A 17,938-nucleotide genomic window follows, 5' to 3' on the forward strand; every position below is an offset into this window, starting at 1 on the left:
AACTGGTCTTAAATACCGGATAACGTCATACATATTTATGAATGCACTGTATGAACAAATTAAAAAGATTGCACTCTGGTAAAGTAGTAAACAAACTAATGGAAGAATGTTAAATGACAATTTAAAATTTCTCGTCATAAAATTGAAAAATATTTATGTGTTGAAAGATGGAAAAGATCGTTGCGTGTTGAGGCTGGAAGACGGTGCAAGAGGAGGGGGGGGGGGGGGTCACGGGAACATCGATGCCGGTGGATGCGGCAACTGATGGGTTCAAATAGAGTTGGTGAGTTTTCGACCGGTGATTTGGTTATTATTGGGTTCTTGCGGGTTACACCCCGCCTAACCAAATATAATTGACACTTAGAGAGGGGCATTTAAATTTTTGAATGTTAAACTATGACAATTTCCTTCTTGAAAGATAGATGAAAATGAACAAACTAAAATTACCAACCAGTCTTATCTTAATTATTATCAACCATGGCAACTGTTATCGAAAAACCTTAATACCCTATTAAAATAATCCAATTTTATTTACCTGATGAATAATTCACAATTAAACATTATATTTATTGTCCAAACTCCAATAACCATGCATTTACATTTCAATGTCCAATACTTGGTAAAAACATAAAAACCCCCTTGATCACACACACAACAGTACAACCAATTTACAACATCCATACATTTATAAAACAAAATATTCAAGAAACATCAACAATCAAGAAACATTGGTACAATTATGGAAAAATTTTAGTATGAAACAAACACATATTTGCCAAATTAATATAATCACCATAGTCTAAGCGTCGTCTTCTATGAATATTTTGAGGATGAAATCACGAAAACGTTTAGAGTATTGTCGAGGATCAACCGCAGATATTGATGTGGGGTCGTATTGGAAGGATTTATAAGCGTGCTCGAGTTTTTTGGTGATGTCATAATCTTGAAGTATGTCTATGATGCCAAAAAACATTACAACATCATAACATACTCCGGTTGGTTCACCAATCAATTCCATTTCATTCTTTCTTTCCATCTTTTCAACTCGTGCGTGCATGTTAATTCCCAGTTTAGCCCTGCAATTTTACCATGTTAAATAATGTCGGTATTGGGTTTAGTCTAAAGTCAAAACGGGTTCGGGCCAGTTTCGGACTGAACCTGCGAACACGTTAACTTAAACGGGTCGTGTTCGTGTCATCCCGTGAATACTCGTGTCATGTTCGGGTTCATGTGTGACATGATGTTTGAGTTCGACTCGCCAACCCACTAACACGGCCCGTTTGGTAGCCCTAGAGTTAGTCATGCCAAAAAACTACATTTCTATCAATTTTATAACAAAAAAGTAACTATTTACAAATTTAACAAAACGTGTGCAAGTAGGCCCGACCCGTTTTGACCCACATTAAAAGGTACACGCTTGAGCCGTTACCCAACCCGTCTTAAACCACCCATGGCCGGTTACAAAAATGGTAGAATTACGGTATTACCCTGCAGGATCTGGAGCTTTATATGTAGAACCACCTGCACAACAATCATCTGCAAGTTATAAAAAAATAACAAATATGGATGTTTTATGTCACATTATATAAAAAATGGACACATTACCTAATTCACTAGCACTTGTTTCTTTGAAATGAAGACCAACCAACAGGCTGTAATCCATGATTCTTTCCTGCTCAAGAAAATCCGAATCCTTGTCGATTTGCCTGATAATATATAATACAAACTTCTTTAGAAATAATGGTTAATTATGCAAAAACATAACTGTAACCTCTTTCTATGACATGGCAATGTGACATGCCAAAGAGTGTGAATTTTTGACTCGACACAAAACATGACACAAACCAAACACGAAATTCACGGGTTTGGGTTCATTCTAAATGGGCTTGGTCAGTTTTGGGTTGACCATGAACATGCTTAGCTAAATAGATTGGGATTGGATCAACTTCATAGGTTCGCGGGTTGACCCGTTTATTTTTTAATTTATTTTGAAAACTGTTGTTTGTCTTTGTTAGGTGTTTTATGCTAAAATTTCAAAGTTAAAAGATAACTGACATTTAATTTTATAACTTAAAACACAATTATGCCCCATTTGTAAAAAAACTTGTTTGGATAGATTCGGTGAGCATGCCCTCCACTGTAAGGAATTGCCGGGATTCAAGTATCGTCATGACTGAGTTAGAGATGTGTTATGGGATGTGCTTAGACGTGCCGGGATCTCAGCCAAGAAAGAGGCACCTGTTAACTTTTTGACTGATCCGCGTGAGGGAAGATCTACCCTGCGTCCTGCGGATGTTCTTGTGTTTGGCTGGGCAGGGGGTAAGCATGCGTGTGTTGACCTCACTGGGGTGTCCCCGTTGGTGGGGCTGAGAGACAGTGGCTTCGTACCAGGACAGGCGGTTTTGAGAGCGGAGTCTAGGAAGGTTGCTAAGCATGAGACATCGTGTTTGGAGAATCAGCACGTGTTCATTCCATTTGCCTTCGACACTTTTGGATCCCTAGCTCCCGAGGCGGTTCGCTTCTTGGAGCGGGTGCAGAAGGTGGTCCACAGTGACTTGCAGAGCCCGAGGAACCAAGGATTTATATTTAGTAGAATAGGCTTTGCGATTCAAAAGGGGATAGCGGCGCAGCTTGTTGCTCGCTTACCCATTATCCAGATGTAGTTCGGTTTGTGTTATATATAAAAGGATTTACGGTATTATATAAGAATCATAGAGTTTTAAATCATTACAATGTAAAAAAAATATAATATAATAAAATTCGGGTTAAACGGTTCATGGTTTGTCTCGACCCACGAATAGTCTGGTCGTGTTCGAGTTCATGTGTCAGACACAATATCTGGGTTGGACCCACCAACCTATGAACACGACCCGTGTGGCACTCCAAGTCATGACATTTTTTTATGTTCTATAGAAGGTTACTTACATACAATGAATTTATTTTATACACAATAATAAGTAAAATTGGGTAAACTACTATAAATAAAGAGAAGGAAAAATGGTTATCATGGCAATAAATTACTTATTATCATGATTATGAAGTTTTACCTTCTGAATTCTTGTATCCAATTTTTGTCAAGTCTAAACATGAATTTGAGATCAAGATCTTTAAGAATAGTGGTGGTCTGGATTTCTGATTCGGGCTTATCGGTCAACCGACCAAGTGAAGACCCTTTTAAGTCAAATCGTCTATGAATTACATGATCCGTGCAGAAAAGGTTGCCCATGATAATAAATCGTACCTATTCAACAAAATTCATCAATAGCTAAAAATACATCAACCGCACCTCGTAAATCCCACAAATAACAATAATAATAATAATAATAATAATAATAATAATAATAATAATAATGCTTTAGTTATGATTAAAAAAATGGGCAGGTTAAACCTTCTTTTGTGCAGCACCAGTTAGCTTGACACAATGTAGCCCATAGAATTTGGTGAGTAAAGTATGTTCAAAGGACCGAAAATGGTTGTAGTATGCAGACAACATCCTTAATATGGCCTAAAATCATCAACCATAACATCAATAAAACAAATTAACTATATACATATTTAAATTAGTTTATATAACTAGTTCCATGTCTCACTTTTACTTCAGTTTTTTTAATGGTTTTGATCATGTAACGGTCATCGTGTGTCAGGTAAAAGAAACTTCCACTTTTTCCAGGAGAAGATAGCTCGCGTAGGGCGTTATTTCCACATATGGATAACATGTAATCAGCTGCATCAACCTTGAATAACATCCTTAATGTCCTACACATGTTCATGATATCATCATACATTTATCGTCTGTTTTTATAAAAACTTAAGGGGGTCATTTTTTTTTCGGGCATAAACGGATCAGGCTGGGTTAATTGGCCCAAAAATTACATTTTTGTCCTTGATAATAACAAAAGTATTAATTATGATTACTTAAACTAAGTCATGAAATAAAATGACTTTTGCCCATTTGGCCCATTAGAGATTCTATATAACCCGTTAATAAAAACTTTGGGCAACTTCCAACCTGTTTAAAACAAAGCCCACCCAAATCGGCCCATTTAAGAAAACGGGCCAAAATTGCCACGTATAAATATTAAACGTCTTACCTGAAAACTAAAGGGCAATAATCTTTCCATCTAAATTCAGAAGATTGATGTGGAGGAGTGTATTTCGATCCCTCTGGTGGGAATCTTGTCCAAACCTTTTCTTTTGGATTAAAAGCAGATGACTTTAAGTCTAAAGATGGCGTGGGGCCTGGTCTTCCGACAGAATGCCTACAAATAACACAATATCATTTAAAAAATTTGGACGTATAAATGAACCGAACGTTTAGTGAACAGTCCTTTAATCTTTTGGCTAGAAGATTGTATATGTTCATTTACGAACGAACATGAACACGTGTCTCGTTCGTTCCTCCATGTTTTTCAGTTTAAATATGTTTAAGTTCGTCTGTCAACGTTCTTTAATGTATTCATTTAGAAGTTTTTGGCATGTTACAATTTAGTCTAGTTTATATTTAGGACCAACATATTACTTTAGCTCAATTATATTTGTTCATCTATTTATATACTAGTTAACAAACGGACATAAACAAGAGAAGTACATTCGTTTCATTATTCGTGTTCGGTCGTTTGCTGGTTAAAGTTAAACAAACGAACGCGAACATGATCTATTCGTGTTTGTTCGGTTCATTTACAAGCCTACAAAAATTCCATCAAGAAAAAGAAAATACTTAAGATGAAACAATAAAGATTAAAATTTGAAACAATAACCTGATTCCGAGTTGCAAATTAAGCATAAGTTCATAATTCTTATGCCCTTTTGAGATTGTTTCACCTTGTTTCTTGACAACATCTGGAATCCTAATTGGGCTTCCATCAGATAATGTTATTAATGATGTATCATCTATAGATTTCATGCTTTTATCATTATCATCCAACATACTCATTTTACTAAACTCCTTATCAATATTTCCATCCAATCTCCCATCAACCGACAACCTTCGAGGTCTAACCGCAGGCTCGTTTCCTTTAGACGACCTCCAAATCGCGAGTTTCTTTTGTGAGGGCAAAATGGGAACTTTATCTTGAGGTGAAATCTCACAATCTTTTAGATAAAATTCATAAACTTGTTGTGGATCATGTTGAACACCGCAATCATCACTTTGTGACAATGCTAAATCTTGTTCTTCGGGATCTTTACTCCAAACACCGTTGTATTCACAATCATCTGCAAACTTAAACGACCCGTTTCCCTTGGGTAAACCTTCATCCCATTCACCTTCATACATGCTCCCGTCCGAAAAGACGATTTTACCCTTGTCACACATTTTCCCATTCTTCCATTCTCCAACATAATAACTACCATCTTTCCATTTATACATACCATTACCTTCTTGTAACCCTCTACACCATTCACCATCATAAATATCACCATTTGTATATTCTTTAACACCATTTCCATGTTTTAAATTCATAATCCATTGACCTCTATACGTGTCACCGTTCGGGCCGGTATACGTGCCCTCGCCATCCATGTAACCACTTTTGAATTCTCCATCATAAGTGGCACCCGAGGGCCAACTAAACGTCCCTCGGCCCATGGTCTTGCCTTTAAACCAATCACCGACATACATGCACCCATCGGTCCACCAATATTTACCGAATCCATGTGGGAAATTATCGCACCAATGGCCCGTGTAATAGTCTCCATTTGATAAATATCTTTCTGCATTGTAGACCTCACCAGCTGCATGAATCTCGTCTTGGTCAGCGTCTTCATCGTCCACGTGGGCCACATGGGCTGACCCGAATATGTTGGTGGCTTGTTTTTTCGCGTGTTGTGTTTTTCGAATCGTTGCTTCCCATGCCTTCATAACCTCGGATTTTATAAAGTGTTCATGAATCTTGTTCCTAATTGTCTTTTGTTGAAACAAAATATCATGAATTCCATGAAAAAGAACATGATGTCATCATAAATATGATGAAAATAATAAAGATTAAATGGACATGTTTGTTGTTATCCTTAAAACAGCATGCAAGATTGATAATCTTTGTTTTTTGTTTTGTGTTTCTGGTTTGGTTTTCCTATGTTTCTGCTAAACAAATAAAAGGGAACCAATGTATCCTGATTTGGCATGTAAATAAAGGGAAAAAAAATAGATATGTAAAGAGGGAAATTAATTAAATATTAAGTCTAATGATTAATAAAAGCATGTTGAAGTTTTAGAGGAAAACATGAATGAAGCATGTAATTAGTTGACTTGTTCATGGAACATAATTGGACATATGAAATGACATGTGGAGGGATTAACAGAAAACCAAAATTAATATTTGCCATTTATAGAAATTCAAAGACAGCTAGACAAAAACTGTTAAATTGGCAATTATTATTATTATTATTATTATTATTATTATTATTATTATTATTATTATTTTTCAATTTAATGTTCTCTGTAATCGAATACGAAATACCTCGTTAACAAACAGGTCGGCTCGATTAAACCTATTTTTATACGAGAAAAATTTTGAATAACTTAATCTTGAGCAATACATTTAGAATACCAGTATTTACGAGAACGCTCATAAATAAACGCGTGCGACATTTGGAGTTACTATACAGCCGTGTGCCCATGTCGCGTATAAACACAGGATTTCTCACAGTTAAAACAATTTAGGTCAACACAAGTGAAACACTTTAAAATACAAGTCAAATAACCTTTCATCTCTTGGTTATTCTTTTTAACAAGTAACATATTCAAATCTCAAATCCTAGTTGATATGATTATTATGTAACAAATAGATAGCAAACAGATTAAACTAAAAGCATTAATATCAAGAGTACTTAGGTAGATAACATAACATCACTGTCAATTACAAACGGAAACCGAATCCAGAAACACAAACCATAGTAGTCTAGTAGGTTAGTCTAATAACCAAACGATATTTTTCACCCAACTTACATCAGAAAACGTCGGTCAACATCCAATTTGACAGGATTGTTGGCTGCCAAACAGCGATGCATCCATGGCAAAAAAGGTCTCGTCAACATCCACGTCGGTCAAAAAACTCACGGGTAAAAACTCAACGTCTGGCTCCCCGTAAACTTTGCTTAGAAGCGGGTAAGTGATTTTCAAATCAGCCTCCAACGGTAAACCTAGCTTCGTTCTCACATGATCCTTCAAAACCGAGCATGTTAAAGCAAAAGGCAGAGTTAAAGCATGTTGCAGTATGCCATCTGCCGTGTACTCCTGAGCAATAGAGTCGCCATCAGGAAACCTGAGTTGCCAAAACCTCCCGTGTAAAGTTTCACAAACGTCTCGTTTCCATGTTCCTAGATAAACAAAAATCATTTCATTTACTTAACAGCCACCAACAAGTAATGCATCCATAGAAAACTATCAGTAATAAAATAAACAGTTTATAACCCTGCAAACGGCCTACAGCATAATAAACAGTTAAAACGCATGTTAAACCAGCTCCAACAGTTTCATTATCAATGATAAAAAGTAACTATTAGATATGCAATCTAATAGTGGCCAATAGACAACATCAACATCATAATCAAATGTAATATATTAACTATTACAGCTCTACAAGCAACCTACACTAACATAATTAATATTCATTAGTACAGAAATAAACACTGCATTTCATCACACATACATAAATCAAATTCAACACACATCAAAACAAGATAGGGGTGCACGTGGTGCGGTTTGGGCTAAAACCAACCGAAAAACCAAAACTTTGGGTTTTAGTTTTTTTAAACCTTTCGGTTTTGGTTTTGGTTCGGTTTCGGTTTTCCCCGTGTTTGCCATTTTAGCTTGAAAATATTAGACCGAGAAGAAAGTTGGCCGAAGATAATGAATTTAGGTATAAATAATTTTGTTAATTGTTAGCTAATACACTATTATACGTTTGGCCAAAATTATTTAAGTTACATATTTAATAAATTCTTATAAATTACTAAAAATAAAACATAAAATTCTAGAAATTCGGTTTGGTTCGTTTTTTTTTAGTTTTTATTACACGCAAAACCAAAACCGAACCTTTAGTTCGGTTTTTACAAAAACATGAAACCAAACCGTCAGTTTTTGCTTCGGTTTTTTCGGTTTCTTGCACACCCCTAAAACGAGATCTCATCTAACACTACACAAATGTAAAAAAATGTTTATAAATCTAAATCAACCCATAAACATACAACAAAATTAATCAAATTAACAAACACTTCATTTCATTTCATCATAAATCACAAAACTCAGCATACATTATAACAATATATCATCAGTTCCTAAACCTAAAACAGCTTATAAACATGCAACAAAATTAATCAAATTCTTAAATACACCAACAAACAAACACTTCATTTCATCATAAATCACATTATTCAACACACATAGTAACCAAAACTCATCTAACACCACACAAATGTAACGCATATCAGTTTATAAACTTAAGACAACCTATAAAATCAAACAAATTCATAAAATACACAAACAAATAAACAAACACTTCATTTCATCATAAATCACATTATTCAACACACACAGTAACCAAAACTCATCTAACACTAGACAAATGTAACACATATCAGTTTATAAACTTAAGACAACCTATAAAATCAAACAAATTCATAAAATACACAAACAAATAAACAAACACTTCATTTCATCATAAATCACATTATTCAACACACACAGTAACCAAAACTCATCTAACACTAGACAAATGTAACACATATCAGTTTATAAACTTAAGACAACGTATAAAATCAAACAAATTCATAAAATACACAAGCAAACACTTGATATAATCGCAGATCACATAATTCAACACACATTATAATTAGGGGTACAAACAAGCCGAGCTAGTCGTGAAAAAGATCGATCGAGTCGAGATTAAACGAGGCCGAGCTCGAGCTTAAGAATAAGCTCGAATAATAAACGAGCCTGAGCCCGAGCTTCACTTATCGAGCTCGAGTCGGGTCGCCAGCCTAAACAAACATGTCACTCATATAATTTCAATTATACATATATAGAGATTACAATATTGACTTGCAGAATGAATGGATATATATATATTATTTAGTTGATAATGTGCATAACAATAGTATATAGAGATTACAATGCTGACTAATGAGAGAATGACAAAAATAACATCTACTATTATTATTATAATAAAACAAAGTAAGTTTTATGTCCTCTTCATAATAGCCCTTCCCTTTAATTTTCAAACGGACAATAAAGAATTTTGCAGTTGCATTTACGGTTTCATCCAACTCCAACCAGATTTTTATATATCAATGGTTTGTATATGGACCCACTTGTCTTGATGGACAGCTTTTATCACCAGCTATTGCAGGTGATTTAGGGTTTTCTGGCAATTTTGGTAAGTTAAATTTCACATATCCGTTCAGTTCAGATCTGTAATGTTGTAGTCGATTATTAATAAACCACCATAATTTTGAAGGAAGATTTACCATTTAAAATTGGAAGAAATTCCAACAAATTATTAAAAATAGTGCTGCAAACAAATCAAATATTATTTGAGTTTGACTACGAATATATATGAGGGTTACATTTTGATTTAATTTTCTTTATTAAAGCATCAATTGCCATATTTATTACTCTACTTTTCTTCATATGGGTGGGTTTCAAGAAAATTTTGAATTTTGAGAATTTGGGTGACACTGGGATTTGGTAAATTTGGGTATCCATTTAAAAAAAAAAATAATAGTCAAAACTTATTTATGTTGGATTTGTTTCATCTTCCTTCTTATTATTATTTAAGTTTATCTATTTGTGTATTTGCACATATTGGTTTTAATAATTTAACATACAAGTCCAATAGAGGAAACAGTTAATGAATGATATTAAGACTTGACGAGCTTCCCGTACAAGGCTCAAGCTTGTGCGAGCTTTATTTGAGGCTCCGGCTCGACTTGGCTCAAAAAAGCTCAGCTCGTTCATAAGTAAATTGATTGAAATGACAATATAACGTATTGATTGAAATGACCCGTAACCCGTTCCCTTATAGCATAAACTGTTTGAACAGTTTATTTTTAGCTGTTTTTTTATATTAAACTTTGAATTTTGAAGAAATATGTAATTTTGTATGTATATGAAATTCTCCATACAAAAATATACTTCACAAAACACCCAACATGATAAGTTTTCTTATGTTGTTTTAGGGGACATCATCAGTGGTGCTTGCAGGGCTTTATTTATGTACTAAAGTTAGTTGCTTGATCATTGGCAGATCATAAATTTCTATTAGGTTAGTCATTCCTACTTACTTTTTTATGATTCATCTTACTTTTAATTTTTTTATCTTATTTGTTTTTATCTCAGTCAATAAACCACGCATGAGTTTGCAATTTGCACAACTGGATCGAGATGCATCTGCAACAGTAATTAATTTGTTCTATTATTTATATATTTTTATATTATTAATTGACTTTGCGTATTTGGTTTAATTGTTTTGTTCTGTTCAACGTAAACGGCGCCTAAACTCACAGAAGTAAAGCTTGGATGTTGTTAAATTGGTTGAGGTATCCGGGAAACGGGTTAGATTGACTGAAATGAAGTAATCGCTTATGTATGTATATTTGGACCTGTTTGAAGGAATTGACATTATTTCTGTTTTAATTAAAATTTATTTTAAGGCAGTATCCTATTTGGCCATTAGGGGGGAATGGGTGGTTTCATTTCCATCACCCATCACACCTAATGGGATGGTGACATCTCACCCTAATCAAATCCATCACTATTGATGAAATTTAGTAGGGGTGGTGGTGTGGTGTGATAAGATTTTTTTTTTTGTAACTTAAAAAATAAAAACAATATTTTACTATAACATAATACAACTTAAAAATTAGAATTAAAAAATAAAAGTTACAATAAACGTCTACTCCTCGTCTGAATCCGGAAATTTCAAACCTAAAGAACCTATAAGTTCAACTAGATCCCATCTCAACCGATGGTGAATATTGTCATCCCGCAAGTCTAATTGCACATCATCGGGAACATGAACTTGAGTAGGAGGATCTGATACCCAATCTAGAGAAATTGCACGTCCATCTTTTTTTATTAACATATTGTGTAATATGATGAATGCATATACGTAGCTAGAGATCGTGAGTTTTTTCATTGCACGAACAGGTCGAAAGGGTATCCCGCGTCTACCCTTTAAGACACCGAAAGCTTTCTCGACATCTTTTCTTGCCGATTCTTGCAACTTCTTGAACGCTTTTTCATTGTATTCGACAAGAAACGAAAAGGCTTTCACAAAAACAGAACATTGCGGGTAGATACCATCGACAAGATAATAGCCACGTCTGTAATATCTTCCATTGACAAATATACGGACATAAAGGTGCGGTACCATCTGTTTACACTCTGAAACAACGGTGATGTGTACAGAACAGTGATGTCGTTGTTTGAGCCGGGAACACCAAAATAAGAATGCCAAATCCATAAATTATTTGACACAACAGCTTCAAGTGAGATGGTCGGTCGTTTGATATCACCCCTAACATACGCCCCTCGAAACTCCCGTGGACAATTCATCCATTCGATATGTGTACAATCGATGCTACCGAGCATCCCTCGAAAATGCCATCTAGCCTCATGCGCGGCGTAAGGACGTGTAATGTCGTGTCTTGTTGTTTTCATAGAAACTCTTTGCCATATAATTTAATAATCGCATTACAAAAGAACTGTAGACATTCACGTGAAGTTCTCTAAGACATTTGTAAGTATTCATCGAATTGGTCGGGTGGGTTACCTGTCGCTAATTGACGAATAGCCCATATGCATTTTTGAAGCGCCGTAAAACATCGTTTGCCCCTCGCGTCGTAAGATTCTTGAAACCATTCTTCGCTTGCTTCGACGCCGGCTGCAATCTTTAAAAATAAAGATTTCGGCAAACGAAAGCGTTCCCTAAACGTCTCATCATTGTATTTCGGCTCCTCCACAAAATAGTCGTTCATTAGCACTTCTTGGGCATGTATACGATCACGATCCACCATTTTTTTCTTTGGACGGCTCGAGCCTTCAAGTTCGTTATATAACAACGGGAACCGTTCGGTAATGTCATCGTCCGAAGACGAAGAGCTATCGGTGTCTAAGGGAACCAAGTAGTTCAGAAATTCCATATTTTTTTTTGTTTTGAATGAAATGAAAGGTTGAGAGTGTTTTGAGTTGGATTGAAATGGTTGTTTATTTATAATGTTTAATTATTTTATATTTAAATCCCCCTACTCCCCCCGCCCCCCCCCCCCCCCCCCCCCCCAACGGTCAAAACCCCCAACGGTACAATGTCTTGAGTTTCCATCGCGTGATGGCCATCACGCTAACCCTCTCATCACGCGTGATGAGAGGGCCGGTGGCGGTGTTTGCCAAGCCATCACGCGTGATGGTTGGGCATCTAGCTCCACCCCGAGTCCAGCTTCTAAACACATGTTTCCACCAAATGGATGTGTGTTTTAAGTTTTGAATTTTGAAATCTGGTGGATTCAAGGGCGTCCAGTTTAGATTTGAGGGCTTAAGAGTTTATGCAATAATTACTTGTACACTATGCTTAATTATATTGTACCTCTTAAATTTTCAACATGTTAACCTTATCTCTCCAATATAAACGCCCTGTTTGCGGTGCACACATATAATGTATATATGTGTGAGCCCTTGGGTGGGCTAAAGTGAAAACAATTATGTTTACCAAGCAAATGTTTTCTTATGAGATAAAAATTGACCATTTATTATTTAGGGTATTTTTGAAACCGGGCAGGAGATAGTTGTTAAAGACTAGATAGGATTGCAAGTCAAGGGGAGCTAGAATTTAAGACTGAGGTGTCACTACTTACGAAACTTCAACATCACAACTTGGTTCGACTTCTAGGATATAGCATCAAAGTAAGCGAACGTGTTGTCATATATGAGTACTTGGCAAATGCAAGTTTAGATAAGTTCATTTTTGGTAAGCGGATGCCTTGTTATATTTATTGGTTTTGTTCACTATATGAGCCGATTTTGGTATTTTTCAACATTTTTAATTATTTTTGCACTAACGGTACTAGACTAGACTATGTTGATCTTAGAGTAGTATTAATTCAAATAAAGTATCTTTTTTTATTATCAAAATACGATTACTTTCTTGACTACTCTACGACAATGGAAAACGGAAAACTTTATGTAAACAATTATGTTTACAAAGTTTGTAAAAATAAAGTTTGTAAAAATAACGTTTATTCAAATAAAGTTTCCGGTTTTCTACCGCCGTAGAGTAGTCAAAGTTTGTAATCGTATTTTACCAATACAAAAAGATACTTTATTTGAATACTACTCTAAGATCAAGATAGTGTAGTCTAGTACCTGTAGTGCTAAAATAAATTAAAAATGCTGAAAAGTACCAAAATCGGCTCATATAGTGAACAAAACCAATAAAAATGACAAGGCATCCGCTTACCAAATATGAACTTGTCTAAACTTGCATTTGTCAAGTACTCATAGATGATAACACGTTCGTTTCCTTTGATGCTATATCCTAGAAGTCGAACCAAGTTGCGATGTTGAAGTTTCGTGACTAGTGACACCCCAGTCTTAAATTCTAGCTCCCCTTGACTTGCATTCCTATCTAGCCTTTTAACATCTAACTCATGCCCAGTTTTAAAATACCCTAAATAATAAAGTGCCTTATGATTATATTAGTCTCAAGCAAAATCATAAATGGTATATTTTTATCACATAAGATACAACATTTACTTGGCATATCTAGTACACTGCTCCAAATCCACCTCTTCCCGGCATAGCTTCATTTGAAAAGTTGTTTGTTGCTTTTTCTTTTTTTACCGTGGTGAAGTTGTACACCATACATTTAGGATCACCAGTGCTGTCCATGGTAGCTAGTTTAGAGAGAAATTGAGAGTTGGAACTTAGAAGTATATTTATTATTATTATATAACTTTAAATGAAAATATTGGAAATTACACTCATTATTGGTTTGCTGCTTATTATTGTTCCTTAATCTTAGGAAGACACAAATTAAACCCACTATTATTATTGTTATTGTCACGACACAAACCGTCACGATAACAAGTATTGTTGTCTTCTTTTTGCTTGAGCTTTTGTCTACTAGAATACAAAGTGTGTTATTATTAAAGAGAGATTAAAATATATAGATATGTAAATTGAGTCCGTAGGCTCAAAGAAAATATTGATTCAAACCTTGTGGGGCGAATCGAGTTCGGGTTCATTTTTGGGAAAAAGTCGGGTTTCGGGTTAACTCGGTTAGTGGTAATACTTAACTTTAATTACAATGATTTAAAGGTGAAATAAGCATATAAAGGCAATAATATAAGCTTTATAGAGGAGTTAATTATTTTGTTTGTTCATGAACCGTTCGATGGAAAGTTCATTTATGTTGTGTTAATTTAATTAAACGAATGAACATGAACACATGTTTCACTCGTTCATTTATGTTCATTTATGATCGTTTGTTTACGTTCGTTCATGTTCGTTTACATATTAAAAGAAAATTATTAAATATTATTCACATTTAGATCTATCACCCTAATATGTTTTATATTTGTTTGTGTTTATTTAAATGCGTTCATTTATGTATATTTGTGTTGGTTAATGTATGTACATATATGTTCTTACATGTTCGTTTATCTTTGTTTAATTATGTTCATTTATGTTCTTGAACTGTTCGTTTAGATTTTAATTGGACGAACATAAACGAACACGAACATGTTTAGTTTTTAACTAACGAATAGGAACGCAAATATATGTTTGATTAAGTGTTCGTTTTCGTTAAAAGTTAAATGAAAAACACGAATATGCCTTTGTTCATGTCCGTTCGATTCATTTATAGGCATAGTATGTGTAATTATAAGATAATTATTTGTAAAAGAAATTGAAAATTGAGTGGAATGAGAATTTTTGCAACCTACAAATTACAAACACAAAAAACAACTTAAAATTATAAAGTTACATGGTTAACCCGATTAACATGAATATGTTAAGTTGCATGAATGTATATGAAATCCTCCATACAAAAGTATACTTCACAAAACACCAAACATTCCTGTTGGCAAACACCAAACTGGCTTTGCCATGCATGGTTAACAACTTAACATACATGGTTATAAAGTATACTTCACAAAACACCAAACTTTCCTGTTGCAAAAATTACATATTTCACTCAATTTTAATGGAGGTCAAAGCCAGTTTGGCAAACATTCCTGTTGGCTGCACGTTTTGGCAATCAACCACGCATGGGTTTGCAATTTGCACAACTGGATCGAGATGCATCTTCAACAGAAATTAATTTGTTCTATTATTTATATATTTTTTATATTATTAATTGACTTTGCGTATTTGGTTTAACTGTTTTGTTCTGTTCAACGTATAAGGTTGCACAACGGCGCTTAAACTCACAGAAGTAAAGCTTGGATGTTGTTAAATTGGTTGAGGTATCCGGGAAATGGGTCAGATGGACTGAAATGAAGTAATCGCTTATGTATATTTGGACCTGACATCGAAAAGGCTGCGTCTACGGATGACTGAAATGAAGTAATCGCGTATGTACATTTGGATATATAATTTTCTATTTCAGCTTTTAGCAATCTTTCTTTGTTTTTTTAAAAAGGTTTTTATTTAGCAATCGTTTGAACGAATTGACATTATTTGTGTTTAAATTAAAATTTATTTAAGGCAATATCTTCCTATGTGGCCATTATACAAGAGCAGCTTCTAAACACATGTTTCTACCAAATGGATGTGTGTTTTAACTTTTAAGTTTTGAATTTTGGAATCTGGTGGTGGATTCAAGCACGTTATGTGGGGTTTAAGAGTTTATGCAATAATAATTATTATGTTTAATGATATATATACTTACATGGTCATGACACAATGCATCTTATTATCATCCTCTAAATCTACTTTCCCCATATCTATTTTTTTCAATTTGTTTCAAATTATCCTTCTTATCACTTCACATTTTAGTACAAGATGGCACAATGCTTGAAAATGTTCCCGCTTGCAGTCAACCTAGTTTTCCTATTGGTAGCTTCGATTGAGAAGGGCGACAAGAGGAAGACTAGTTTGATTGCGAGCAGGAACATGTTCAAGCAAACATCGTGCCATCTTGTGCTAAAAAATGTGAAGTGAAGAGGAGGAGAATTTGAAAAAAAATTGATCGATTTGAGGAAGTAGATTTAGATGATGATAATAAGATGCATTGTGCCATGGCCATGTAAGTTTATATATTAGAGAGAATGTTGAAATTTTGGAGATTTACAAGCTGTAAAGCATAACGTACCACACATATAGCACTAAGTTCAAAACCCTATCGAAATCTCTCGATATAGTCTTGATGGATTTTGTTGTTCTTTGTTTTGTGTTTGGACCCAACAACTTTACTATGGAGATTATTGGTGGTGGTGGCATTTCTACAAAGGCAAAAGAGGACTATTGGGGAGTGTGATTTTTGCTAATCAATAGTTGGTGGTAAGTCCCCATTTTGAACTGATCGATTTGCAGTAATTGTTCGTACTATAGGTGTATGAAATCGAATTTATGAAGGTTTATGGTTTAATTAGCTCAAATCATTTCTGTTAAATTTTAAATTTTATGTGAAAATGGGTATGTTATCACAATGATACAGTTTATATGAATGATTTAATAAAGAAATTGATGTCTATGAGTAAGGTTAAGGACCAAATAGGTTCTGGTTGAAAGCGGATGATTTTAGTCAATTTATAACCGTGACATTTTCATCGTTCTCTTGTATTAGTACTTATACTTTTTTTTCTCAATCTGTTCAAAAGACTACATTTTTGTATTACAAAAATATATTATTGTTTTTTACTTGAATTAAGTAAATAACTATGTAATAATGTGATGTTTTTAATTATTTGCAGATGGTGAGTGTCTGACCCCTTTGAGTTGGGCTGTTGATACTTGATCGTGGTCGTACTAGACCTGCAGAATTGCTTTTGAGCTGGAATGCTGAGGTGAACATAAAGGTAATCTTGATGTCAATCATTTACTAATTGGCGTAGAGCTAGAACTTGATCAAGTTATGTATTTTGTTATCTAGCTAAAAAAGGATATGGACATGTAAAACTGGTTAAAATTATCCTAGGTGCATATCTAATGCATGCAACCTCCTCAATAGCGTAAGTTATGTTTTCTAAAACTGAAATTTTGGTTTGGTTTCGGTCTGTGTTTACATAAAAGCAATAAAACCAAACCGCTATAAGAATTTAATAACGGTTTTGATATACGGAACATATAAAGGAGCAACATTTTGTTTGAAAAGTAGCAAATAGTCACCCATTGATGTGGTGGACCCTGCCACAGGTTTGACTATTTTTAGTCAGCATGCTCTACATATTCATTAAGTTTTTCTTCAAGTTTTATGTTTCGTTGTTTGTTTATGCAGAAACCTTTGCACACATGTGTGTCGAGAAACGTGTCATGTTGGCCAATGCCCGTCACCATATAAATGTTCCAAAAAGGTAATAATACCAATGACGTTTATTTGTTTATTCATAATAAGTTTTAGTGTTCAATAGAATGTGTAGTTTAATATGACAATCTGTAAATATTTCAGGAATGATTGTCTTGCATTTGCATTCGGGACTCACCTGTGCAAATCAGGTCACTTATCCTATCTCTCTTATTTCTTCATAAGATATTATGCATTTGTGTTGACATCCGTGACATTGGAAGCTATTTTTAAGTAATTTAGTTGAATTGACCTTTTATCAAAAGGTGGCCCGTTTGACCCAAAGCCATTTTGACCTTTGTTAAAACCAATTCAACGTAATTATTTTACATATGACTTATTAAAAACCATTTAGAAAAAGTGTTGCGTAGTTTTTTTACATTGGATTCAAATTTGATACAGGGGTATTGTGGTCAGAGTTGCATATATGTTTAATGGTA

The 17,938-nt window shown here is 34.5% G+C and overlaps 1 long non-coding RNA gene and 1 pseudogene across 2 annotated transcripts; one reads left to right on the top strand and one right to left on the bottom strand.

Moving 5' to 3' along the window:
* Positions 1-582: 582 nt before the first annotated feature.
* Positions 583-6,051, bottom strand: LOC143591985 (phosphatidylinositol 4-phosphate 5-kinase 4-like; annotated as a pseudogene). The gene is made up of 7 exons (XR_013145825.1): positions 4,758-6,051; positions 4,092-4,259; positions 3,591-3,756; positions 3,389-3,505; positions 3,048-3,241; positions 1,488-1,706; positions 583-1,076 (listed from the first exon to the last, which is right to left on the bottom strand). The product of XR_013145825.1 is annotated as a phosphatidylinositol 4-phosphate 5-kinase 4-like (transcript).
* Positions 6,052-10,337: 4,286 nt separating this feature from the next.
* On the top strand, positions 10,338-17,207 carry LOC143591980 (uncharacterized). The gene is made up of 3 exons (XR_013145823.1): positions 10,338-10,395; positions 15,400-16,495; positions 16,909-17,207. It is a non-coding gene; the product is annotated as an uncharacterized LOC143591980 (long non-coding RNA).
* Positions 17,208-17,938: the final 731 nt, after the last annotated feature.

Source organism: Bidens hawaiensis, unplaced genomic scaffold (assembly GCF_021521415.1).
Source record: "Bidens hawaiensis isolate Kalapana, Puna unplaced genomic scaffold, B.hawaiensis_p1.1 tig00040231_1, whole genome shotgun sequence".
NCBI lineage: Eukaryota > Viridiplantae > Streptophyta > Magnoliopsida > Asterales > Asteraceae > Bidens > Bidens hawaiensis.